General features: G+C 48.4%; 1 long non-coding RNA gene across 1 annotated transcript; it reads right to left on the bottom strand.

The window, feature by feature from the left end:
• Positions 1-2,294: 2,294 nt before the first annotated feature.
• LOC141996802 (uncharacterized) lies at positions 2,295-6,794 on the bottom strand. The gene is made up of 4 exons (XR_012641617.1): positions 6,668-6,794; positions 5,182-5,290; positions 4,697-4,833; positions 2,295-3,380 (listed from the first exon to the last, which is right to left on the bottom strand). It is a non-coding gene; the product is annotated as an uncharacterized LOC141996802 (long non-coding RNA).
• Between the last annotated feature and the right edge of the window lie 20,403 nt (positions 6,795-27,197).

Below are 27,197 nucleotides of genomic sequence, written 5' to 3'. Positions count from 1 at the left end.
ACCCCAACGTGAGTATTCTTTCTCCTAGTTTATTCCTCTTCTCAGCTGACTCTGTGAGGTTCCACTGGAATAGGCTCAGTGGGCTGATGCTAGCTTCTTCCAAACAAGAAACAGCAAGCGCTTAAAGCATCTAACCTTTCACTGGAAGTGGAATCACACCTGGTCATGACTTCTTGAGTAAACTGCGCAGCTCTGGTAGCAAAAGAATAGAAATCCGTGAATTAATCTGACTGCGATCAGGGCCCCCACAGAGGATGGCTCCAGCAAACAGACCCTTGATGTGGAGCTGCAGAACGTGTGAGTACCATCCTCAGCTATACATCCCAGCCTCCAAGATCTTTTCATGTCTGAGTAGCTCCGCTGTCTCCAAGCATCATGCTATGCCACCTGATGACACTTTTGCAGTGACACTTTTCTAGCAGGTCCACATATGCCTCTGCATGTGCTGCTGAAAGCCTGGACAAGAAACACACGTTGTTCTCCTTGTCTAAGGGACGGGCAATTGATTCCAGAAAGCACTGTGGGGTGCTGCTTTGAGTCCACACACAGTAGGAAAAATCCTAAAGAGAGACAGGACCCATTTTGTAATCAGATTGATAGACTTGGCCTTACATCTGAATGAATGCCATATATGTCTGCCCGGTGTTATCTGCTTGTAGGAAGAAGGTTCTTGTAAGAAGCTTGATTCTAATCTCCAATTACTTTTCATTACACTGAGTGAGTACAATGGCCATTGTGGGGGGAGAAGATCATTCACTTTTATCAATTCCCTGTGGAGGATCACTGCACTTTTCATTTGTCCCCCCCGCCCCCCCTTTACGTTTTTGCTTTCATATCTGCATTTCACTCCTTATTTATAACTGCTTTCTGCATCCTGAATTTGGTACCCTTGTGGTACACTCTACACTGTATATACCACATTACACACAAATAACTACACTATATATTATTAAAGGTGCAAAGGCAAGCACTCAAAAGTTAGGAAATGCCACTATTAAGGCTGCCCATGCTACCTTAATGTGTGTGTGTGTGCATTATGATATGGTCCTTAATTATGGGGTCATATGCTATTTTTTCTACAAACCCCCCTGCCTCATTCAGCACAAAGGATGGATGGTGCTCACTTTCTGAGTGGCTGTTCAGTATTTTCTTTTCTCATTATTCAAAGCAGGGCCTAAGGATTTATTTACAGCACACTACTCAAATCCTGCTTTGAAGACAGAATTATTAATTTTCTCATGGGTTTTGCAATGGTGCTCATGACTATAGTATCTGAGTTCTTCAGAGACAGTACTGAATGTATGTTCATAATGCCCCTGTGAAATGAGGGAGTATTATCTCCATTTTACACATGGGGAACTGAGGGACAGAGATTAAGGTCAAAATAGGGCGCTGTGGCAAAAGGAAGAATAGAATTCAGTTCTCCAGGGCCACATTCATCTGCCTTAAGCATGAGATCATCCTTTCTTTTCCTGCCATCCTCTGCCTCATTCACTACCAACCTTCCAACTTCTGCGACAAATAAGGCAGGGGTCCGACAGACACTTGTCTCCTTCACTACACAACCGCGATTCATCCTCAGAGCCAGTCCATCCTGCACACTGACTCACGCAGGGGTCCCACTGAAAAAAATAGTTTGTGAATCTATAATTATAGACATTTGTAAGTGTGAAAAGTGGCCAATGTATGAATCTGCCAGGGTGCCAGTTAATTTTTAAAGCTGAAATCAAACAAACTACGTTTGCCAATATAATAGAATCCAATAGGATAACCCCTTTTTATGGAGTCCAGGGAAAATTAGCTTACTCATTTAACAGTGAATTCTTTTCAGGTCAACTTTTAACTTGACAGTATTTCTCAAATCAGGACACTTGTTTATTTTTAACGAGCTAACAATTTATTAATTCACCCAGAACCACATTAATGTATAATCAGCTGTTCACCACTCAAAATGTAGACAAAGCCAATTGTGTACTACATAGACCATATAGTCTTGCAAGCAAGCAAGCATCACAGACTCGAGATGCAGCTCAGTAGTTATATCAAAGAACAAACCAAATTACCAAGATTTCTTATTACATTCACTTATGAGCAACAATTCTCAATTCTTTAGAACCTAACATATTTACCATACTTCCCAAGGGTGCACTTATCTTTAAGGCATTTCTTAGAGAATGGTTGTTTCTCTTTGACTAGACTGGTCCAAAAGGAAACTCAGCTGCTGCCAGATGGCCAGATGATTAGTGGGCAGTGTTCTAATAGATTCTGAAGTGTGCCCCTATTGAGCTGCTGGTTATGAAATTAGGAGTGTGTCAACTTGATGTCCATCCAGGCATGAAGGTTAACGTAGGGTCTAACGTCTCTCAGAAAGAGCACGGTCTCGTTCAGACAAGAGCCTCTGACAGCATGTATGTTGTTAAAATAATGGCGATTTGGATTCTAGAACATAAGAACAGCCATACTGGGTCAGACCAAAGGTCCCTCTAGCCCGGTATCCTGTCTTCTGACAGTGGCCAAAGCCAGGTGCTTCAGAGGGAGTGAATAGAACAGGTAATTATCAAGTGATCCATCCCGTCGCTCTAGTGTAAGGTTAGGACACAACCGAGTACAAACAGCACAGCCATCTGCCTCCAAACCAGGTATTAGTAATGGGAGATGACTCACCAAGGCATGCACCCCTTAGCAAGGGATGTAGAACGGAACCTGTCTTCCTGCCCTTTGCATTTAAGCAATACATGGAAATCAACGGATGAGACATCTGCAATTAGAGCACTGCTGTTTCTGCAACAGGATGACAGGGAACCAGGCAGGCAGGCACTGCTTGGACAGAATAGCACCCACATTTCACTCAAGTTCTTCTACTGCTGCATGCGTTATGGCCTCAGGAGCTGTGGCTTCCACTGATCTCCCTTGAAGAGTTTTACAATGGATGTTACGCAGTGAATCAAGGCCGGTCTTGAGAGTGGTTACACACACAAAGGAGACGGTGACTTGAGACAAGCGTGGAAAGCGCTTTCTGCCGCTAGGAAGAAGAGTCCTTGTGCCCGAGCTGCTGAATGGAGACCGCTGCTTGGCTGTTGTCACATGCTTCGCTACTCTGCAAGGGACTCATGAATTCTGCTGCTGCTCTGCACATCACGTTGCTGGGAGTGATATTCCTCCCACTGACTAGTCCCTACCTGCCTCTGGAATCACCGCAGCAAATAAGCCACCCTTCCATCCTGGGCTTCACACGCTGATGCCGAGTAAGCCATGTGTTGGCTCCATGGCTGATGGCTTTCAGTGGCTCTGCGTCTGTAGCCATAGCACACTGCCATGGGAGAGGCTTAAGAAGTGACGAGAGATGCCCAAGACCTGCTGCTTGACTGTGAACGAGGGTCCTGGCAGAGATTTGACACAAGTGGTAAAACCAGCCACTGGTGACAGCCTTACCAAGGACATCTTCATCATTCCTGCTATAGTGCAGTCTCTGGCAAAAGATATTCACCGCTACGTCTGGGTTCCTTTGGGGCTGGTCTCTCCAGGGTTCCCTTCCCAGACACTCTTCCCCGCCCCCCCACCCCCCCAACATACTTCCTACACTGCAGAAGCTGTCCCAGCACGGGGCGACTCTCATCCAGGAGTATTGCAAGGCCACTGAACCTTCCTTCAGCTTCACACACAGAAAGCTGCCTTGGGTTGGTCCACAATTCATTCAGGCTGTAGCCTGGATTTATATAAATCTTAGACCTGAGCAGCCTTAGGTAACCTGCCCATGCAGAAGAAAGGTCACGCTCTGCCAGCCAGCTGCCAAATGCCAGCCCAGTCTCAAACACCAGCTCCCTCCAGCATTAGACTAGCTTCTTGCCAGCTGGCTGTTCGTTGGTCCAAACTGGAGCGGGCGGACAAGCCAACGTCTGCTGCCTCTGTTCTTCCCAGACCTCATTCTGCAAGCCAGGCAGATGGATAGAGGTAGATGGGAACTGACTGCCAGCCAAACAAGAGGGCACTGCTTGTATGCACTTTCAGCCACCCGGTTGAGTTTTAAATACAAAAGCAGCATTCCCTTTGGCCACCTCCTCCCTGCGTAACCTGGAGTAAAGTCAGCATTGTAGACCTCAGGGGGCGCATGGATGGTTAAAGCAAACGGTGCTTTAAAAATACCAGCCTGCTCCTTGGGTCTGGCCCAGCTCCTCCAATCAGTGTAGGACCAGAGTGCAGGAAGGGGTGACAGGGAAGGCAGCCGTACCCCACCTTGGGACCCCACTTCCCCAGCGTAAGTTAAAGGCTGAGGACGGCTAGTGCAGCCTGCTCGGCTCATGCCCTGCTCACCAGGAGGAGGAAGGGAGGTGGGCTCGCTGTGCCAGCTGGGAATTCCCCCCTCCCCCCACGTCAGCTGCCTATTTAAGGCAGGCTCATGGTCTCTTTGTGCCACCAGAACACCACCGAGGGGCCATAACATGGGCCAAGATGTGACCCACAGGGGCCGGGCTGTTATTTCAACAGTCATTAAAGGGGCACATAAGGAAAGGGTGCTGCTGCTGTGGCTTCTAGCAGTAAAGTTGCTGCAAGACAAGAGTTCCCGTTCAGCGACTGAGCCGCACGCCTAGCCCCATGCAACACTGCAATAAAGGTCCCCTCCACGGTTTTGGCTGCAGTCGCTGCCACTGGGGTTCCTGTCCCCACGTTAGAAAACGTTAACGTCAGCGCTGCTCACCTGCGCGGGCTGGGTGACGAGAGAGGGACGCAGCTAAGCCGTCCAGCACCTTTGCCTCTAAGCCCTGAACAAAACCCAGTCGTCGCGTCAGGGCGGATAGATTCGGAGTGGCTGACTGGAGCTGTTCGGTGCTTCGTCTTGTGGGGCGGGAGGGGAAGAGAAGAGGTAGATTTGGGGTTACAGGTTTTGCCCACTGTCAACAGAAATGCCCCTTGGACGTTAGGGGCGAGCGGGATTGGAATAAAAGTTGGCGTGGGCCAAAGAAGGAGCACGTGCAGGATATCGAGGGTAGAAGAGCCATTCAGGGAAGCAGCTGGGCCCTGCTTGTGTGCTAGCCTCAGCCAGTATGCTGTGTGTTAGTCTAAAGCACCTGTCCCGAACAACTCCAGGCACCTGGGCCTGTATTTACCATATACACGAGGCAGCGAGGGGCCTGTAGAAACCCATCTCCACAAATAACCACCTCCCATACCAAACCACGCTACCTCCCTGAGCCTTCCCCTTCCATACAAGCCACAGCAGAGGAGGCCAGCACCACGTTATACATCCAGGCTCCCCGCGCTCTGATCTCCCGCCTTCCTTTCCAACAAAGGCCTGTCAGGAAAGAGAGAAGAGTTGGTAGAAGGGAAAAACCCGCCCACCCCATTAGTACTAATGAGGCAACATGTTGCAAGTTACCTCCCGGTAGCAGCAGTTTCTCTCGGAAGAAGTGCGAGGGAGGAACTTCTGATTGTTGCCCATAGCTCAGAGACCTTGGTTATTGTTTGTATTTCTTAGTATTACCACAGCACCCGCCAGCCCCAGTCATGGCCTGGGATGCCATTGTGCTAGGTGCTGTACAAACATAGTGCCTCTGAGAGCATCTGTGGCTACTCACACGGGGCCAGGTGCTCAAAAGACCTTGGCACCCAGGTTTTCAAGAACTCGGCCCTCAGTCAGGCACCGTATGGGCCATGTTTTCAAGAACTCAACATCCAGCATATCCCCCAGCATGCTGAGCTCTTTCGGGGACTCCGCAGGTGCGTCAAAGGCATTGGTTTTGGGACAGCAATAGCAGTGCTGGCATCCAGACTCATAACATTCAATCTTGCTGTAAAGGCGGAGGTTAGTCAGGCTGTCTGTGAGATATGTGACCCCCAATTGTGACTCACCTTGCACAGCTGGACAGGTGGCCCAATTCTTTGTTTTGCCACCGGCTTCATCTGGGAACTCCAGGCATGTTGCATTCAGTAGGCTTCAAGGGGAATTGGCTTACTGAAGAGTAACAAACCATGGTGGCTTGCAGGGGGATAGGCATGTGAATTTAGTGCATCTTCACCTAGTCCAGATGCTGCTGCCAGATCTCACCTGGTTTCTGCTTGAACCACCTAAAGTCCGTAGCTACATATGCTACTGCTAAGAGCGGACAAGGAGGTGACAGTGAGTCCAATTGTCCAACTGTTGGGCTACAAGGATAGTCTGACAAGCCATCCTGAGGGGTGGACCAGTGTCTGTTTCTCTAGGATGGTCAGTGGCACCCTCCCACTCCCCACTTGGTAGGGGCGGCCCAGCCCAGTTCTTCTAATGGTGGCAGTCAGAGGAACTGAAATAAATCTCTCACCAAGTGATCAACAGGCACCAGCTGCAGCCCCCCACTCCCCGCTGCCCTACATCGTGTCCTGCAGCTGAAACTATGGAGTTTGGTGCACAAGGAGCTCCCATGCTGGGACCCCTCAGCGCGAGCCTTGGCATGGCAGAGAACTCCCCAGCCCCCGGAAAGATGAGGACCCATCAGGAGGCCACATGCCCAGAGAGAAGTAGGGGAGCACTGAGAGAGGGAGAGCAAGTCCCTCCCCAATCATTTGCACCAGCTAAGGCACAGCTGGGGGTGATTGGAAAATTAGTTACTGCAGGAAAAAACTACAGCCAGAGGGACTCCTGCTGATAAGAGCTCCCGTCTGCATCTGCTGAATGCACTGCTGTCAGACTCACCGGGTTCTCCCTCACACCATCCAGACCAATAGACAGAGGAAGTCCTTGTTCAGCTCTGACTTTGCTCCAGCACTCAATGCCCAGCCTGCCGTGCTTGCCTTTGGCTTCCTCCGGCTGTCACCAATAAAACTGCCTATTTGCAAAGCCATATCTTTTCCAGCTGATGAGTTAAGCCAGCACACAGCTGTTACACTGGCTGCCCACATTCTCCTCAGAGAATTGCTTCCTGGAGGAGCCAAGCGCCGAACGCTGTGGCTATGTGGACCTCCAGTGGCTATTTGGATTCCTCGCAGCTATTATGTAGTTGTCAGTGGGAGATGTGACCAGATTACTCCTGTTCCTGATATCATCCACAGGCTTCCTTGGGTTCTGGTTTTCACAGATGCCTAGGGCTATGGAAGTGATGTAAATGCTGTCTGAGGTGCAAGCACCCTAATCAGCGGGCATTTCCAAGGTCACACTGAGGTGGGGAGTAGACCAGAGACAAAGTATTTTCCTGATCCTTTAAAAATCTCTTCTCCTGAGTGGGCGGACAGGTAGAACTTTTCAAATATAGTCTCTATGTGTACATACATGGGAGAGGAATGGTTTGAATGTGTGACTTGGTGCCAGGAATTCTGGAGTCTGAGCCCTAATTCTGACACTAACTCACCTTACGGCACATCACCTAACCTTTCCGCTTCAGTTTGCCCATCTATTCATCGTGTTACTTACGGGGAATATCTCCCTGGGCTGCTGAGGATGGCTTGTTAACCCTGCAATTTGCTTTAGAGACAACGCTGAGTATGTGCTTGTCTTCAGTTGCATTGTATGAAAAGTCTTAAACTCCATAAACTCTTTCCACATCAAAGGATTTGCTGACTCAGATCCTCCTGCAGTTTCAGCCTTGGTTCAGTAACATATTTTCCCATTTTCCTCAGTGAAATTGGTTTCTCTGCTGGCACCCAAACTGAGTTCAGCTGAGTGAGATTAGAAGCTCCGGCCACTATCCCAGATGGAGGCAAACTCAGTAGTTTCAATTTAGGATTTTTTATCTTAGAAAATGAGAATTTTCTTTCCGTGTTCCTCAAACAGCTGTGTAATACGAGGGAGAGAGACACTGGAACTGGGTGGCTGAGCTCAGGTGGATTATGGTAATGTCTGTCTTTAACCCTCTGCTCTCACTCCGTATATAAGTGAGGTTCAGACATTCAGAAGTAGTCTCGGGGCCAGATTCTTTCCTGCTCTCCACCTTATCATCCTTTCTAGCAACGCACAGGGGCTGGGGAATGGCAGCGGCATGCTCCCACTTTGCACTGGTGTATATGATTCGGCAAGAGGAAAATCAGACCATGGGGCTTGAAAAAAACCACCACCCCATCTTTAGAATTCTTGTTTACATCCTTGCGGGCTTGTCTGTTTCACACCCTGGACTGGCCTGATGGCTAATGGCCCACGTTCAGGGGTGTGAAGCTGCCTCTCCCCTCCCCTCCTGTGCCAAGTGCAGCTCAGTTGTGACCCAGGCAATGTGTCATGATGTCCCCTCGTGCGAGGTAGGTGTGAAATGCTACCCCGGTATAAGTGATGGGAGCAGTCTGAGAATTTTCTTTCCGTGTTCCTCAAACAGCTGTGTAATAGGAGGGAGAGAGACACTGGAACTGGGTGGCTGAGCCCAGGTGGATTATGGTAATGTCTGTCTTTAACCCTCTGCTCTCACTCCTTATATAAGTGAAGTTCAGACATTCAGAAGTATTCTCGGGGCCAGATTCTTTCCTGCTCTCCATATATAAGTGATGGGATCATTTTACCCCCACTGTATCTGGCTGGGAATGACACATGGGGCAGGGAACTTCCTGCCCTGGGAGCTTAGACCAAGATCTCCAAAAGCGATTAGTCGTTTTGGATGCCTCAGTTTTCGACACCTCCCAGAGGCCTGATTTTCTGAGCGTACTGAACAGCCCCTCCTATTGGCTACAATGGGGCGGTGATGGTTTATAGCAGCAGAGGACCTGGTCCTTCTCCATATTTGATTTCCCTGCACAGGTTTTACCAGGTCCCACGTTTAGAGCTATTGGGCCAACCTGGACCTTCATACCCCCAGCTGCAGAAACACACCTAGGGGAGGGAGACTCGATACCCAAAGGAACTTGTGGAACCTTTGCTCTCCAGGGTCTCCCTGAAAGTCCCAGATGGAAGAAAAGGGCGAAAGACTTTAAATGTTGGGAGCCACCTTGTGGCAAAACCTGATTAATTCTCAAACTTTAGACACTGTGGGCCTCTTTCATTACACACAAGGCGCATGCTATTTACTTTGTCCCAATGCCTGGAGAGAAGATCATGGGCCAGATCCTCAGCTGGCAGAAACTGACGGAGCTCCATTGATTCGAATGGCGCTATACCAATATACACTCAATGAGGATATTTTATTTGGTAGTGCTAGCAGATTAGGCCTCTGTTTTGGAAGAGGGATATGTCACCAGCTTAACAGGAAGAACGCTCCATTTCCCCCTTCCTCCCTCTGTCTCCAGCCCCAGCCTTACCAATGCATGTGATTTTGGTGGAAGGCTCCTGATATTTGGTGTTTTTTTTCCTTAAAGCCTCAGTTCCTGGACATGGGGATGGGGGGGGAAGGGATAGCTCAGTGATTTGAACATTGGCCTGCTAAACCCAGGATTGTGAGTTCAACCCTTGAGGGGGCCATTTGGGATCTGGGGCAAAAATTGGGATTGATCCTGCTTTGAGCAGGGGGTTGGACTAGATGACCTCCTGCAGTCTGATATTTTTCGGGGGGGGGGGGGGGGGAGGGATGGCTGAGTGGTTTGAGCATTGGCCTGCTAAACCCAGGATTGTGAGTTCAATCCTTGAGGGGGCCATTTAGGGATCTGGGGCAAACATTGGGGACTGGTCCTACTTTGAGCAGGGGGTTGGACTAGATGACCTCCTAAGGTCCCTTCCAACTCTGATATTCTATGATTCTATGTGAGAATCTCAGCTTCTAGCAGTTGCTCTTGTGGACAAACACTTGCAAATGTGACCCGTGTGTATCCTAAAGGCCCAGAACCTAGAAGCCGAAGGAAAAGACTCTGAAATGTGTTATTAAAAACAAATCTCAGGATTTTTTGAGCCTGATTCATGATTTTTGACCACTAGGGGCTGATGTTACTGCATCTAGGCAAGCTGACGGGAGCAGGAAGTATGCAGTGTTGTTGTAGCCATGTTGGTCCCAGGATATAAGAGAGACAACCCACCTGGTCTCTCTAGAGCAGGATAGTTGATCTGGGATGTTCTGCGTTCAGCGCTGCTAAGTGTTTGCCAATCAAACACATTTTGAGTTGGGATTGTTAGTTGTAGGGATCTGTGGACTTTTTTTTCGTTGCCTTCTAGTTCCTGAGCCTTTAGCTTACACACAGGTCTCATTTGCAAGCTTTTGTCCACAACCGCGAGGGGTAGAAACTTACCTTCTTTAAAAATGTGAGCAGAGAGTCTCACTTACAAAAACGTGTCAGGGGCTCTTCGAGCTGGCAGTACAGAGGTTTTTGCAGCTTGTTCTTCCTCGCTCAGGAAGATCCTGCCACTTTATATGCCTGTCATGTGCCATGCGCTCGAGGCCAAGGTTGCTCTATAAATAACCATCATCACAGGAGAGACAGCTAAGAACATCAGTTCAGTGCCGACTCTGAGGGAAGAGCACCACCTGCTGAACACCAACAAAAGTTATTCCTCAGACTAAGGTATAGTAATGGGAAAAGGGAATTCATGTTTGGAGATAGGGCTGCCAGGCATCTGGGTTTTTTTACCGCTGAAAGTCCGGTCAGCAGCGCAGCAGGGCTAAGGCAGGCTCCCTGCCTGCCCTGGCTCTGCGCACTCCCGAAGCAGCTGGCATATCTGGCTCCTAGGTGCAGGGGTGGCCACGGGGCACTGCATGTTGCCCCTGCCCCAAGACCTGTCTCTGCAGCTCCAACTGGCTGGGAACCACAGCCAATGGGAGTTGTGGGGGCAGCACCTGCGGGCATGGGCAGCATGCAGAGCCCCCTGGCCCCTCTGCCTAGGAGTTGGACATGCCAGCCACTTCCAGGAGCCGCCGGAGGTAAGTGCCGCCCGGCTGGAGCCTGCACCCCTCACTGACTCCTGCACCCCTACCCCTTGCCCCAACCCTGAGCCCCCTCCCACACCCCAACACCCTGCCCCAGGTTGGAGCCCCGTCCCACACCCTAATTCCCTCCTAGAGCCCGCACCCCAACCCCCTGCCCCATGTCAGAGCCCCCTCCCACACCCAAAATCCTTCCTGGAGCCAGCACACCACACCCTCTCCTGCACTCCAAATCCCTCATCCCCGGCTCCACCCCAGAGCCCATCCCCCCAGCTGGAGTCCTCACCCCCTCGTGCACCTGAGTCCCCTGCCCCAGCCCGGTGAAAGTGAGTGAGGGTGGGGGACAGCAAGCGACAAAAGGAGAGGGGATGGAATGGGGGGGAGACAGGGCCTTGGAGAAGGAGTGGGGCAAGGGGCAGGGCAAGGCTGTTTGGGTTTGAGCAATTAGAAAGTTGGCAACCCTATTTGGAGACATGAGGGAAGCCCCCTGATAAATAAGTGTCCAGGTGGGACTTTGGAAATGTGAACCAGCTGGTGGCAGAGCTTGGATTACACCATGAAACAGCCTCATGTGTTATTCAGGCTTTGGGCTTTAGTCAGAACCAGCCTGAAGAGCAGATCTTTACTTACTACTATTCTTTGTATCACAGGAGCCCCTTATGGCCTCAGCTGAGACAAAGGGACCCTTTGTGCCAGATTCAGGATGCAGCCCCTGCCCCAAAGAGCTTACAATTTAATAGACATGAGGGGAAACAGAGGCACAGCAAGGTAACGTGACTTGCCCTAAGTCATACGCCAGACCAGCGGTGCAGCTGGGAATCAAACCCAAGTCTCCCGCAGGCTGGTACAGTGCACTGAACCTCACTGCCTGTCGAGCGATGGCGCTTTTGTAGCCATGTCACTTATGCTGTAGGCAAAGAACGTAATGGCAGCCACATCTCTGATTCAATGGGGAAAACGCTGCTCCGAAGGAGCTCTGTCTAGAGGAGCCACCTTGGCTGCATTTTTTACTAGCTCTGCTTCCCCCTTCCCTCCCTTTGAGCTGAAGGTAAATACCACCTGGATGTTTTCAATCTGCCAGGAACAGTTTCCAGTCTCAGCCAAGCTTAACACGGGCAGAATTTGCCAAGTAAGCACCCATGGGAGGTTGGGGGCTGGGGGTGGGAACTAGCTGCTACCTAGCAATTTGCCTTGACAGCTCTGCCACTTACTGACGTTTTAATTTTTCAAATAAAGTGGTTGCTGTTTTTGTTTTGTTTTTAAATGAAAGAACTTTTGCTCCTTTATTAATGGGAAAGCCAGACTTCACCGAGCTGGAGCCAGAGTCCGAACACAGCTGCATCCCCAAATAGCTAGGGCCGGTTGTCAAATAAGTGAAAATGGGAGAGACCTTTTAAAGCTTTAATATGTGGAGTGTGCATGGACACGTGTGGGGCTGGAGGTGTGTGGGTGTGGGTGCAGATATGCGTGGAGGGAGAGGTTACATTTGTGTTCGGATATGCATGGTGGGGGGGTTGCACAGAACTTGGGTATGCCTGGGTGGTTCTGCATGGATGCATGTGTGTCTGTGTATGCACACTGGTGCTCACGTGCATGTGGGAAGGATCTTTTAAGTTACCTAATGAAGACCAGCGCTGCCTCTTCTGATGAATATTTCCTGCTCTCTGGGATCTCGCTCCCTGCCATCGAGAATTTTAATAGCCCCTTCCCCACACCTGCATTAGCTTTTTCAAAGAGCAAAACCATGTCGAACCTGCCGCACGGGGGGGGGGGGGGGCGGGGGGGGTGTGGCTGTCTGTGAACACGAGGACAAGGGAGCAGATCCTCCTTACAACAGGGGCAGCTGGGAAGATGTGGACAGAAAAACATTAGGGACCCAAGGGCCATATGTTGCCAAGCAGTGCACAGCCCGTATGCTGACCTTCTCTGTAGGGATGGGGGAGAAGAATCCTCTGCATGCCAGGCCTTAAACAGGACTAGAGCCCAGGTCTACTGACTCCCAGTCCAGTGCTCTGTGCACTAACCCTTGATGCCTTCTGAGCTTTCTGTTATAGCTCCATATTTCCTTTTGCCCCACAGCCCCATCCGCTCCCCAACAAGTGCTACCCCCATTGGTCGTTATTGACATTGGGCCTGCTGATTCTCAAAGGTGAGATTCCATACAGTGTAATGGACATTCAAGAGCTCGCTCCCCCATGGTTTCTTCTCCTGGCATGTGTGTCATTTTGGATCTGTTACACCCATGACAACACTTCTAAGCTGTGGCTGCTGAGCCCTATATATTCAGTCCTATCCTGCAATTAACGTTGCTTTGCTGGGGAAGGAATGAAGTCTGATTCAAGACAAATTCATTCTTTAAATCCCACAGTCCCAGCAATCTTGGGCCCGCGTACGGATAACCCCCCCCATGAATCTGCAGTCATCAAAGGGCCTGTTACCCAACCAATAATGGACCCTCAGGACTCCAGCGGTTTCCAGCTTGTCCTGAGCCTTCACTTGGCTGAGCTATATTGAATATGGCCATTGGCTCCCAAAAGGCTGAAGAAGAGGGACTGATGAACAACTCCTCTACAATTCACAGAGGCTCACTGCTGTTTTACCGCTCGCAATACTCCAGATCTGAGCTCAACCTTCCCACCATCAGCATGCCTGAGAAAACCAGCCCGGTGGCTCAATCCTGGGAAGGGCAGAGTACCCGCAGCTCCCCCTGACTTCAGCTGGCATGGAAGGCACTCTGCATTTTGCAGGATCAGGCCCTTGATACTGAAAATTCAACCACTTGGTTGAGTTGATGTTTGGACTGCTTCAAGGGCAGGCGAAAAAGAGCTTGGGCTAAATTCAGCTCTCAGGCTCCGACTCAAGAAAGCACCAAACTAAAGCGTCAGTGAAGGAAAGCACAAGCTTGATTTCTTTGTTGAATATGGACAGACTTGAGCCCGTGCTCAAGCGCTTTGCTGAATCAGGGCCTTGGAGACAATCGTGTAAATCCACAGCAACATTATTAACGTCACTGGATTAAGACCAGTTTAATTGAGAGTGGCACCTAACCAGCTGAGTACATGCCTGGCCCTTGTCTGGAGCTGAACGTGGGTGAGACAAGCTGGAGACTAGACTGTTATGCGTCAGAGAGACTGGGAGAGAAGCCAGTGGGGGAAGAAGGTTACAACACTGTGTGCTGCTCCCCCAAACACGAGGAACAGCACCAAGAGCCTGAGTTCCAGCAAACTGCAGCAGGAACTCTTCCAGGCAGGCTTCATGGCTTCTTTTCCACCGGGAAAGCGGCCATTCCATTATGGGCACAACAGGAAATAAACAAACTCAGACAGAAACTCATTAGAAGTGGGCCGAGTCCCAGCCTGGCAAGATTGTGGGCCTTTTTAACCCCCTCACGGGGCTAGATCCTGCACTTACGTACATTGATGTAAATCTAGAACAACCCAGTGGAGCTGCCTCTGGTTTATCACCTCAGGGGATTTAATGAAATAAAGCCAAAGCATGTGCCTCCAAAGATTCCCAAGGGAGCTTCCTATCTGTTTAAATAGGGAGCTTGCTTGACAGCTGGGTTCCCTCTGCTCTCCCATCTCCTCATAAGAAAATCTTTTACATTGGTCAGATTTAGAAGTGCTTCCAAAGCAAGTGAATGTCTGTCTGCATTCCGTGGAACTGAAATTGACAATAAAAAGACTTCAGACGTTCCCACAGGCTGATGGCTCCAGCAACATCAAAACATCTGGGAGCAAATGTAAATCAGCAACATGCATGTCAATAATGCGATGTTTTCAACAAGTAACATTCCCAAAGCCCGCTCCAAGGCCAAGGCATTTAATCATCTGCAGCAGACCACATACATTGTAGGTATGAACGTCAGCTCAAAGGAGGAGAAATAAGGGGGCAGATTTGCTGGCCGGGGGACAGTGTTGGCCAGACAATTAAATGATTCAATTGCAAATAATCCCTGGCTGAAAAATTTCCCCAAATATGCTCTGAACTTGACCAACCCTTGCCAGGACAGAACATGGAGATGATGCCCTAGATGGCCGTTTCTTTACTAAGCTACTTGTCCATCCAGCTATGTTTTTAGACTATGCTTACTGCCATACCATACAAATATTATCATACATTCTACAATAGCACCCCCAGGTCCCCAGCTCGGAGCAGGGCTCTCCATATACGCAGTCAGAAACGCCTGTGCTCTGAAAAGCTGACATTTTAAGTAGACAAGACAAGGCTGCTTATCCCCATTTTGCCCAGCGCCGTGGGCAGGCTCACCCCGCTTGGAACGGAACCCCAGTCTCAGGAGCCCAAGCCCCGTGCCCACAGCACAAGACCAACCTTCGGCTCTGCGCTATAACTATAGTGCCACAGGGAAATTAACACCTGTCAGAAGGGCAGGCAAGAGGCTTCCAAGTCTCATTCAAAGACCTTCTTATGTCTTTTGCCCCTAGAAACAGAAATCTGTGATCATATTAAAGGACAATTAAATCGACGGCCAAACAGGAATCAAAAAGGCAGCAGAGGAACATTAGCGGTTCTGCTCAGCAACTGCCCTGTCAATCTGTTTCCGATTTAAATGGAATCCATCCTCCCGCCCGACAACGGGCTCAGGAAAACAGAATCCGACCGCTCAGGAGCAGTAGCATCCACATCTGCTTATGAAACTGTTTCGATCCACCATCTCACCCTGGGTGCAAGCTTGGACTTCGTGGCTGGGGGCCAAACACGAGGACTGGAATCGAAGAAGAAAAATTTCTAAGAAGTAAATCATAAAAGTAATAAAATAGCTGAGGGCGTGGCTTTTAACCACAAAATAGCAGTTCCTCTAAAATGCTTGCTGCTATGCTGATTTCCTCTGTAATGCTTTTCCACTCATGGCCATTGCAATTATATCAATTTCACAGAACTTGGCCCCTCTAGATATATTTAAAGCTATGAGTCATGCAGAGTTAGATCTAAATTTGTATGTTTCATTAGAAACAGATGTACACGTTTCTCTTTATTTTAAAGAAAGTTTACTTTAGAAATAATACATATTGCCTGTGGGCTCAGATACGATCCGCTCGGCGCACATTAAAGGGGAAGTGTGGGTACAAAATTCCATCTCCACTTCTAGCTGTCTTAAATAGACTAGAACTTGGTACAGCTCACACCCAGACATCAGGTCTGACACACTGTGAAACTAATCCAGCTCTCTCTGGATTACTCAGTACAAACCCACTGAGAGATTTGTTATTGATATTGTGAGATGTTCCTTCTAGCAAACCAACACACAGCTCTTTACTCTCTTCTGTAGCTACTGAGGTGTTTTCGCTTATCAGCAGGTCAATGCACAAATTCACTCCAATGCAGAGGGTCAGAGTACAAGGCATATGCACTGATTACTGTAAGTCCCACTCGGGTCCCCTTATTTTGAAAACTTAAGTGAGACTCAAGAGGTCCATAGACTTTATGCTGGTCCTCTGCTCAAGGGTGAATTTCCTCTATAGTGAGTTTCCTGCAGAGACATTCCAGCATTAACATGGGGGAAACACAGGAGAACTTCAAATCTGGCATGTGCATCTTTAACTCTCTGACATTCCAGGGTGCAATCTAGTCCAATGAGGGTCTGTGTCACCCCGCCCTGCAACCTGGGGGTGCCTCACAGTGTTTTAAGCTGTAGCTCCCATATTGGCCAGTCACAAACAGCCTGTCAGCATGCAGATCACACCCTGAGGGCTTGTCTACACTACCGTGAGGGGGTCAATCTAAGATACGCAACTTCAGCTACGTGAATAGCTAATTCCCTCCTAGAGGGAAAACACCCAGATGCCTGGCAGCCCTATCTCCAAACATGAATTCCCTTTTCCCATTACTATACCTTAGTCTGAGGAATAACTTTTGTTGGTGTTCAGCAGGTGGTGCTCTTCCCTCAGAGTCGGCACTGAACTGATGTTCTCGGCTGTCTCTCCCGTGATGATGGTTATTTATAGAGCAACCTCGGCCTACGTGAATAGCGTAGCTGAAGTCAACGTATTTAGATCTACTTACGCTCTCCCTTCGACTCTGCTTGCACTCCTCGTTCTGGTGGAGTACCGGAGTTGACGGGAAGGTGCTCAGCAGTTGATTTATTGCATCTATCGACCCCTGCTGGATCGATCACTGCCCGCCAATCTGGTGGGTCATGTAGACCAGTGGTTCTCAAAGCCAGTCCGCCGCTTGTTCAGGGAAAGCCCCTGGCGGGCCGGACTGGTTTGTTACCTGCTGCGTCTGCAGGTTCGGCCGATCGCGGCTCCCATTGGCTGCGGTTTGCCGCTCCAGGCCAATGGGAGCTGTGGGAAGCGGTGCAGGCCAGGGGACGTGCTGGCCGCCCTTCCTGCAGCCCCCATTGACCTGGAGTGGCGAACCACAGCCAGTGGGAGCTGCGATCGGCCGAACCTACGGACGCGGCAGGTAAACAAACTGGTCCGGCCCGCCAGGGCCTTTCCCTGAACAAGCGGCGGACTGGCTTTGAGAACCACTGGTGTAGACAAGCCCTGAGTGTCTGCGTTATAGCCACATCCCTGGTCCAGCAGCTCTGAGCCCAGCAACTTGTCAGCAAACACCAGCCACACACTGGCTTCTAGCAGCCTTGGTTACTATTTGCAGAGTGATTCCAACACACTCCCTGTCCCAAATTTCCCACCCCCCCAGCCTTCTTCTGGACAGTTTGAATATTTTAGGTCTATTGTCCCTGTAGGGGAACAAGATACAACAACTGTTTTACAGAGAGTTACCACACAGCCCAATTTAACCACAACACTGGATTAATTTTGATTAAAAATAAAATAAGTTTATTTAACCCAATAAGCTGGGATTTTAAGTGAGTGCAAGCATAGGCATTCAAGTTAGAAATGGTTACAAGAGAAATCAAAATAAAGCGCTTCCTTAGACCAAAACTTTACAAATGAGGCTTGGTTCAAGGTAAGATTCTTACCACCTTCTCCCAACAGAATCACTGACCACTCTGCAAGTCAGGATCCCACCCAAAGTCAAAAAGCTGGATTTTTTTTGTCTTCTTTGGCGCAAAAGAGATGGACAGGGAGAGATACCTGGGGAAGTTTTACCCCTCACTTTTATAGTTCAGTCACCCTCTGAAAAGTATTTTCCTGAGACCCCCTTCGTTAAAGTTCTTTCCAGCTGAGAGCAAGGAGACATGGAGTCTGGTGGAAGGAGAAGGCCATGTTATTTCTTTTCATCTGTTCATGCTGAAATGCAGCTTTTCTATGTCTTCTTTCTTTCCCCTCTTGCTGTCTGAGAACTCTGTTTACAGCTTATATGCAAATTGAGGTAACACCCATCCCTTGTTTAAGACAGGCCTGCTTGACCTAACTGGGGCAACATGAGTTTGAACATGTGCCTTTAACATCATACAGGGGGGATTTATACCTTTGACCATAAGGTTGCTACACACATTTCACTATGATATTATTGACCAGTGAGGAGTTAGTTTTTCAAATACCACCTCACAAGGCATATTTTGCACAAAGATTATTACAAGGGTGTGTATGGTGTGTCACACTATCTGGAATAGCTCATGACTGAGTGCCTACATCAGGGCAGACTCTCAAAAACAGGGCAGATACCTCAAACTGGTGGTGTGTTCTATAATTAGATTTCACTAAGCCAGTAACAAATGTGAACTCTTGGATCACTATACCAGTCTTACCATGGAGTCACAGACAGTCCCCTGAGCCTCTCCAGTCTATATTGCCACCCAGACAAACTGGACTTTGTGATAAATGGTCACTTACACCAAAAAAAAAAAAAAAATCACACAATATTCAGATTGCTTCCAGTCCTAAGAGACCAGGCACTAACCAATCAACTGGTACCTGAGATCGCATACCAAAGACAACGCCTGGAGCCAATCCTGTAATAAAATATCTAAAGGTTTATTGACTAGGAAAGAGAAATGAGTGAGTTATTTACAGGTTATGCAGTGGTTCTCAAACTTTTGTACCAGTGACCCCTTTCACACAGCAAGCCTCTGAGTGCGACCCCCCTTATAAATTAAAAACACTTTTAAATATATTTAACGTCATTATAAATGCTGGAGACAAAGCGGGGTTTGGGGTGGGGGCTGACAGCTCTCAACGCCCCCGTAATAACCTCGCAACCCCCAGTTTGAGAATCCCTGAGTTTAAGCAAGCAAATATATACACAAATGAGTTGTAGTCTAAATCCTAAAAGCGACGGAGTTATAGTGATCTGCCAATTCAAAGCGACTTTTAGGGCGACCCAGGAGGCACCCCCTATGGATCTCTGACTCCAGTTTAGTATCTCTGGCCCTGAGAGAGTTCAAACAGTGAAGAGATGGAAAATCTTCACATCAACTGTTTTTATTTCCCTCTTCCAGCATTCAAAGTGATGAGACGAGGCCTTCTGCACGTAGTGCTCCATGGGTGGACGGGGCATTTAACAAAGCTTTTTGTCATATAATGGCCCACCCCTCCTCCTGGATGGCTGGGGAGGACAGTTTCCATGCCTGGGTTCTCATGTTTAGAGCAAATATTTTCAAAGTTATAAAGCAAAACGTACATATTTTCTTATAGCCTGGAATACCGACATCGCAAGTGAGATAAATGCATGCAGCAATTTACAAGCATTTCAGAGAGTCTAAATGTTAAATACATTCTTATAAGACCAAACCTATTTGGAGCAAAACTAACATACAGCTATGAGTTTGTCAGGTCTTAGCTAATGACTGCAGCCTGGGCAAGAGGAGGCATCTGGCCTGCCAGTGTTGCATGGTGACACTAAAGTGGTGCATTTGGCCACAGACTCTGCCAGGAAAATTTAACAGAACAAGGTCTCTCATTGTCCTGCATGAAAAAGATGAAACATTAGCAATGTAAGTCAACAAACATAATATTTGTCTACCCCTGGAATCTAAGGCCTTGTCTAAACTAGGGGATTTTAGCAAAAAACCCTCCCACTATTGTTATCACTCCAGTGCTACCGAGGGCTGCAACTTTGGGAGCTCTGATGTAGGTGGGGGTAAAGAGTGAGGTCCGGCTTGGGGAAACGGGAGGTCCCCATCCAGCTGCAGTGCCCCCCAGATAACACAGAAAATTAGCCAGTTTCCTGGTGACAGCATCGTGGATACTGATGAGTTTCCTGAGGGGTAAAATGACACCACCCATTTGAAATCTAGACAATTATATAAAGGCGTTGTAGGTGATTTCGGGTCCTGCACCAGCCCCAGACTCCCCTGGACAGTTTTACAATCATGTGACTCTTCCCTGTGTCACAGGATTGCTGGCCCCTTTAAGGGGAATCTGGGCCCAGGCTACCTGAGATGATTTAAGAAGCTAATTTAAGAAGCCCATCTAGGCAGTCAATTGGACAACAAGTACTTGGGCCTGATAAAAGGCCACCAGGGCTCAGTTACATGGGGTGTTCACAAAGAGAGAAGCTGTCCTAAAGGAACGATGCCCCAGAATTGAGAACTGCAGGCCCAAGGAGGAGGACTGTGCAAGCCTGGGAAGAGACTGTAGTTCAAGATTATTTTAGATTTAATAAAGTAAAACCCCAGCAGTGGAATTTTTTGTCTTACATCCGTTTGGACTGTGCGGAGTTCTTAAAAGAGCCCAGAGAGAAGGGAAACTGAGGCAGGGAGTGCTTGCAGTGCCACATGAGCTCAGCAGGGGGCTCTACAGGGCAGGCATGTCCTAGGCTAGGGGACACAGTCTCCACAGGTGCTGAGAGCCACTGAACCAAACGGTAAACCCTGCACACTCTGAATTCCAGCACCTATGCCTGTCTCTGGACAAATATAACTAACTAACTAACTAAATAAAACAGTACAAACAACAAGGGAAACTGACTAATTATATGGGGTAAAACTATGTAACTGACTAACCTGCTCTCAAAGGCAGGAAACACACTGAGAGCAAAAAAAAAAAAAGATTATTCTTCCCAGCAAATCTCTTCCACTTACAGTCATCTGGAGGCTCCTTGTGGGCAGAAGGGTGATTTGTAGGTTGATAGTGTCCCATTAAGAAATCAGCCAATCACATGCAAACAGGGGTATCTGTGCAGCCTTAGTCAGCAAACGCTGTTCTGTAAAACCATCCTTCCTTGCTGTGCTTTTCTCATGCGTCCCCTGAGAACCTTGCACCTACAGTAATTTATGGAGTTATGTGGCAGGGAATGAAACTTTCTCAATGAAAGGCCAAGCAAAGGACATGCCATCACAACCAATGAGATAATCTAGCAACAAACAGCCTCAGACAGTCAGGCTCAACCATTTACAGCCCCAGAGAGACCAGGACTGACTGAAGGAGAGCTAGCCAAGAGCACAGTGGCAAACACAGCGCCAGATTGTGGCTTCTCAAGCCAATGCTACGGCTGGAGTGTGTGGGGAGGGGATGCTGCTCCAGTGCTGGGGCTGGAGGCATGGTAGAGACCTCATGCCGGCAGAACAACTGTGGGTGAGCAGATGCAGGAGTAGCTACCACTATGCCCCGTAACAGAGCGTACCACCCGCTGCCCTGCCCCACCAGCCCTGATCTGCCAGCCAGTGCGGAAGTGGGGTGGCAGGACCCCGCCATCCACCCCTTGTGCTCAGGGAGTGCAAGCAGGGGGAAAGGGATTCTAGTGGCTCAGTGTGCAACAGCACCAGGGGAGAAGGGTCACGGGGCCTTCTGTTCTCCCTCACCCACCCAGGAGAACCAGAATCTGACCTTGGGACTTACCTGACCGGATTGAGAGTCTGCAGCAATGGGTGTGTTTAGATCGGCTGAGAGGTCCTGGCATTGAGTCTCCACGGCTTTATCCCTCAGGCAGCCATTCACTCCTCTGCAAAATACCGCCACTCTGGTTTACCCCAACGTGGCAGAGGTGCGAATGACTGCACAAAGGATAAGGCCCTTTTTTTCCCAGTGGCCCTATCACCTGGGCAGTTTCACCAAAGGCACTGTAGAGATTTGGCTGGGTAATTCCCATTAATTTCCACTGGAACCTGGACGCCCAAATCACACAGGTGACTTTGAGAATCTAAACCTTAAGGTTGACTTAAGGGGGGAAATTGCTTATTAAATGTTATTTGCAAATCTTAGCCTGGTTTTCAGAGAGACATTGCACCCTGCAGCATGCACGTGGCTAGAGAGGTACTTACGTGCCTTTTTCTTTTTTTGTTAAAGTAAATGTAAAACAATAGTTTGAGACGCTCTCTTAGTTGGCACTCTCTCTTTTGACTGCAAAAGAAGAGTCAGTGAAATGTCTGGTGAGATGCCATCAGTGCACTATTCTAAAAGCAGCTCATTCAGGCCAGGAATGTGCATGTTTCCCATAGAAGCAGAATTTGCCTTTTTTTAATACCGGTGAAAGGTGCTAGATCAACACAGAACACAAGCACTGGTCCACCCCTTGCCTTTGAAGGTCCACTTCACCTGGTGAGAGGGTCAATTCAGTCTCCATGCAGGCTCTCTGCTGAGATTGCCACCAAATGTACCAATGGCAACAGTGGCTTCGTCACGTGGCCACCTCTCCTGCAGTCCAGCTGAAGTGAGGCCACCAACTCCTTGTACTACATAGTTCTCAGATGATAACTTTCAGTCATCAGTGACCAAAGCCAGAGTTGAGCAGAAGATGGAACCTGAAGCGGGGTTCCAAAGAGGATGGAGCTCGGCTGTTCTCGGTGGTGGCAGATGATAAAACAAGAAGCAATGGTCTCAAGTTGCAGTGTGGGAGGTCTAGGCTGGATATTAGGAAAAACTATTTCATGAGGAGGGTGGTGAAGCACTGGAATGGGTTACCTAGGGAGGTGGTGGAATCTTCTTCCTTAGAGGTTTTTAAAGCCCAGCTTGACAAAGCCCTGGCTGGGATGATTTAGTTGGGGTTGGACTAGATGACCTCCTGAGGTCTCTTCCAACCCTAATCTTCTATCATTCTATTTCAGGGCCAAACCAACACCCACTGAAGACAGCAGGGCCTTTCAATGGGCACTAGATCAAATTCTTAATCACCTGTCTCATAAGCAACCCAGTCCACCAATAGAATACTTATAAAATATCCATAGCCACTTAAGAATTGTTTCTATAGGAAATGGACCCCTTATAATAAAAGCTTTGGTCTCCTTGCAAATAATTAGCATTTATCAATACTTTTCAGGAGAAAGTTGTTTAAAAGGGCAGGAAATTAAAAGAAAGGGGAGCTTTTACCATAATAGAGCAGAGGACATTAAATGAATAGAACATGTGAGCACAGTTGCTCCAGAGAGCTGTAGATCACAATCCATGCCATAAATGTGAGGGTTAGCAAACAGGAGATCTCTGTTCAAATGCAAAATCTAAACGCAAATGAGACGATGCACATCGGTCACAGCTGTATTAAAGTCAAGGCACTAAGCAATGGGGTAATCACACAAGTGAGTCTGATTCAATCACACTAAGTATAGCAAATTAAAATAGGGGCAGATCATCAATACAATAATGAAGAAAGATTTTCAAGGGGACTATTCTGCATAACCAGCAGAATGATCTGAAGCACTAGTTACAGCATAATGCAAGTCAAGAGATATTCATGGCACAAGATTTATTCTCGTCACAATCAACAGTCTTCATTACTTGGTAGCTAATTCTGCCCCCTCTCCAATTCCTCTAGCAAAGACACGGAACAAAATAGTGCTTATGCCAGTCAATGTTGTGATCTCATAGTGAACACAGCATGAGGAGATATCCTGCTGGTGGCTGCAGGATCCATGGGCTTTTTCATTTGCTCACACAGAGCCATGAGCAAGCCCCAAGATTACTGAAGCCAACCAAAGCTTATCTTAAAGTATCCACATCCGACTGCCCAGTGGCCCAATTCTCCCACTGAACTCACAGAATACTCAGTGGGAGTTGCTCCCATTCCACAGTGAGGAAATGGGGCCCAGGAATGGCTCAAACTGTCACAGACTCAGGGCTTAATTTGTGCCAGGGCAGAGCCCCGGCGCCTCTGGGCTTGGGAAGTTCATCGGCCCGGCGCCTCTGGGCTTGGGAAGTTCATCGGCCTGGCGCCTCTGGGCTTGGCATGTCAGTTACGAAAGTAAAACAATTGCTTCAGCCCCACCACCTCCTTCATTACAAATTAAACACTGCACAGACCTCTAGGGCATGTCTACACCACAGCTGGAAGGTCCATCCAAGGTCAAGCGGGTGGCTAACCTGAGCCACTAAGCCCACACCACTACAGCCCATGTGGCTATTTTTAGCATGCTAGCTCGAGAGAAGCTAGCACAGGTCTGTCTACCCAAGCTGTGACTCACATCTTCCAGCTGCTGTGTAGACAGACGCCTAGCCCTTAGCTGGAATAGACCTGCGGTATTAGGCCATGCAGTTCATCTCCCTGACAGCAGAGCCCTCGCTTACTTCGCTGCATGCACTCGCTGCTGAAGTTCTGAATCTTAATCAGTGGTGGGGTGGGATTTTAGCACCGCTAGGGGAGGGGTGAAAAGGAGAACAGTTCTTCTCTCTCTAATCTATTTAATGTGCTGTCACTATGGTGTCTGATAGCCTGGTATCTTTTTTTAAAGCCTGCCACTTTAAAAATCCTCACTCTCGCTTTTCAACGGGAGCGAGCATGTTGTGTGCAGGGTACGTTATGGAAGGGAAGATGCAGGACTTGGTAGTAATGAATGTAAGGTGGATGCTTTTCAGAGACTGCTGGACTCAGACTCACTCGGTGGTTTTTTCTGGCTCTCTAGCTCAGACTAACGCAACTTCTGCTTCCTAGTGTCACCACAGTGGGTTTCCCCTCAATCTTGGATTATGAAGCTGTGGAAGGATGACTGTGCTATAGTACGAAAGAGTATCCTTAAACCAAGCATTCTTTAAGCTAGTACACTGCACCGGCTGGACTTTTCACTTCACCAGTCACTCACTCACCAATCAAAATAGTTTGCAGCTTTATGACTGAATTAGGCCAGAAATACATTTCAGTATAGAGCAGATCTACAAAGTTACAGCCGCTCCTTCAAGGTGGAAGGGAAGGGGCAGGATAGAATAACCTAATAGAGTATGACCAGAAAGATTTTGGCCTCAAGTCTCCTCTACTTATAGAGGATGTGTCCCTGAAACTGGGGACTGTGGGTTTGTGTAATGAGGAATCTAAGGGAACCTACTGGAAAGTTAAATGACAAATGTAAAAATGCTTGTGGTTAAAGATTTTCAAAAGCACTTAAGTGCATTTGGGGTGCACAACTGAAGATACCTGAGAGGGGGTGAATGCTCTGCACGTTCTGAAAATCAGGAACCTTGTAGAAGCGTCCAACATGGGGGCACCCAGAAGTGGAGGGTCTAGTCCAGGGGTGGCCAACCTGAGCCGGAGAAGGAGCCAGAATTTACCAATGTACATTGCCAAAAAACCACAGTAATGTGTCAGCAGCTCCCGATTAGCTCCCCACCTCACTCCCAGCGCCTCCCACCCACCAGCAGCCCCGCCAATCAGCGCTTTCCCCTCTCTCCCCATCAGCTGTTTCCTGGCATGCAGGAGGCTCTGGGAAGGAGGGGGAGGAGTGAGGGCACGGCAGGCTCAGTGGAGGGGGTGGGAAGGGGTGGTGTGGGAGCAGGGCCTTTGGCAGAGCCAGGGGCTGAGCAGGGAGCACCCCCCAGCACATTGGAAAGTTGGTGTCTGTAGCTCCAGCCCCAGAGTCGGGGCCTATACAAGGAGCCGCATATTAACTTCTGAAGAGCCCCATGTGGCTCTGGAGCCCCAGGTTGGCCACCCCTGGTCTAGTCACTTTTGAAAATCCTGGCCAAGTCGCAGCTCTCTCAGATCTGTGAGCCTAGCATAAATATAGACCATTTCCCCAAGTCACTGAATTCTGAGCCTTTAATGGGTTTTAAATAATGAAAGAAAGGGTTTGTTCCAGCTTGCTTAGTCTGAAAGCATGGCTGTGGGGCTTCAGTGCTTTCTGCAGCATTGTGCTCTCAAGATCTGAGATCACTCACTTGTTCCATCTAACTTCAGTCCTTGAACATCTCCCTTGCTGCTGTGATTTTAAACACACTAGTCGTTGCTCACTCGTGGCACCTAATTCTGGGTCAGCAAACAGCGTCAAAGTCCTATCTAGTGATTTTAGTTCCTTAGCAGCCCCTCATGGTCCAAATTCTTTGGACCATTTTCCAGAGATCCTGGCTGACACTGGAGACTTGCTAATAACAGATGTGTTGATGAGTTAGTTGCTGAACAGTGGACTCACAGGGCTGTTATTGGAGGCAACAGGATGGTGGTGGTGGTGGGGGGACTGGTGATGATTTCCACTGATGGAGTTCAACCCAGCAGCTCCCCCTCACAGCTTATCTTGCAATTACTTATGGAAAATCCTCAACAAATCAAAAATCACTGTGTGACAACTCAAATAAAGGAAAACTGTCACAGGAAGTACAGTCTCGCAGTCAGAACAAGGAACTGAGAGTGCAGACTCCTGGGTTTCTATTCTTACCAATTCCCTCCAGGACGTCGGGAAAGTTGCTTCGTCTTGGTAAGCTGGGGATAATAGTGTCTACTTCACAGGGCGGTCATGGGGCTTAACCTTTGTTAAGTACTTGAGACTCCTGGTGAAAGGAACAACAGCTCTACCAAGTGTTATCCCTTTAACCATACTGGGCCAGATGCTGGGCTCTGTTACTAATCAGAAGACAACGTTTGCAGTGGCGGAGGTCCATGCCCTCAGATGAACAGGATGAGTTCTCCTGGGAAAAAAGGGGCACTGCACGTTACAATTGTTTTAGAAAGTGAGTCATGTGCTTCCCAAGCCAACTGGTAGTGTGTCCTTGTGGTCATGCAAGACGCGCTTTTGCAAAACATAACCGAAAGCAGAACTAAAAAGAGGACGTCTCTTCTGTGTGGGAATATCCTGTCAAGTAGTTCAGTTACGGAGGCTTGTACCATAGTGGCTGCAGCGTATTTAGGAATCAATTCTGCACGTCTAGGTCGCTCAACAATAGCTAAGTAGAATCTTAGCCAACTGGCAACAACAACAAAATCGGGCCTGACCTGAGGCTGAGAAATCTGAGCGCAGAGGAAGACTTGAGCAGAAAGGGTGAAGAACCTGAAACAAAGGTTTAGTATGAAAATGCTTCCTCGGCTTCTGCCATTTCTCTAGCACGATGCTCTGTATGTATCAGAGATTCATAGATTCTAAGGCCAGAAGAGAGAACTATGATCATCTAGTCTGACCCCCTGTATAACACACATCAGAGAATTTCCCCCAAATAATTCCTAGAACAGATCTCTTAGAAAAATACCCAGTCTTGATTTCAAAATGGTTAGTGATGGAGAATTCACCACAACCCTTGTTAAATTGTTCCAATAATTCATTCCTCTCACCATTAAAAATTTATGCCTTATTTCCTGTCTGAATTGGTCTAGTTTTATTATTTAGCCGTTGGATCGTGTTACACCTTTGTCTGCTAGACTGAGGAGCCCTCTATTAGCAAATCTTTGTTTCTAAGGCAG

Source organism: Natator depressus, chromosome 12 (assembly GCF_965152275.1).
Source record: "Natator depressus isolate rNatDep1 chromosome 12, rNatDep2.hap1, whole genome shotgun sequence".
Classification (NCBI taxonomy): domain Eukaryota; kingdom Metazoa; phylum Chordata; order Testudines; family Cheloniidae; genus Natator; species Natator depressus.
This window is presented reverse-complemented; position numbering and strand designations above follow the sequence as displayed.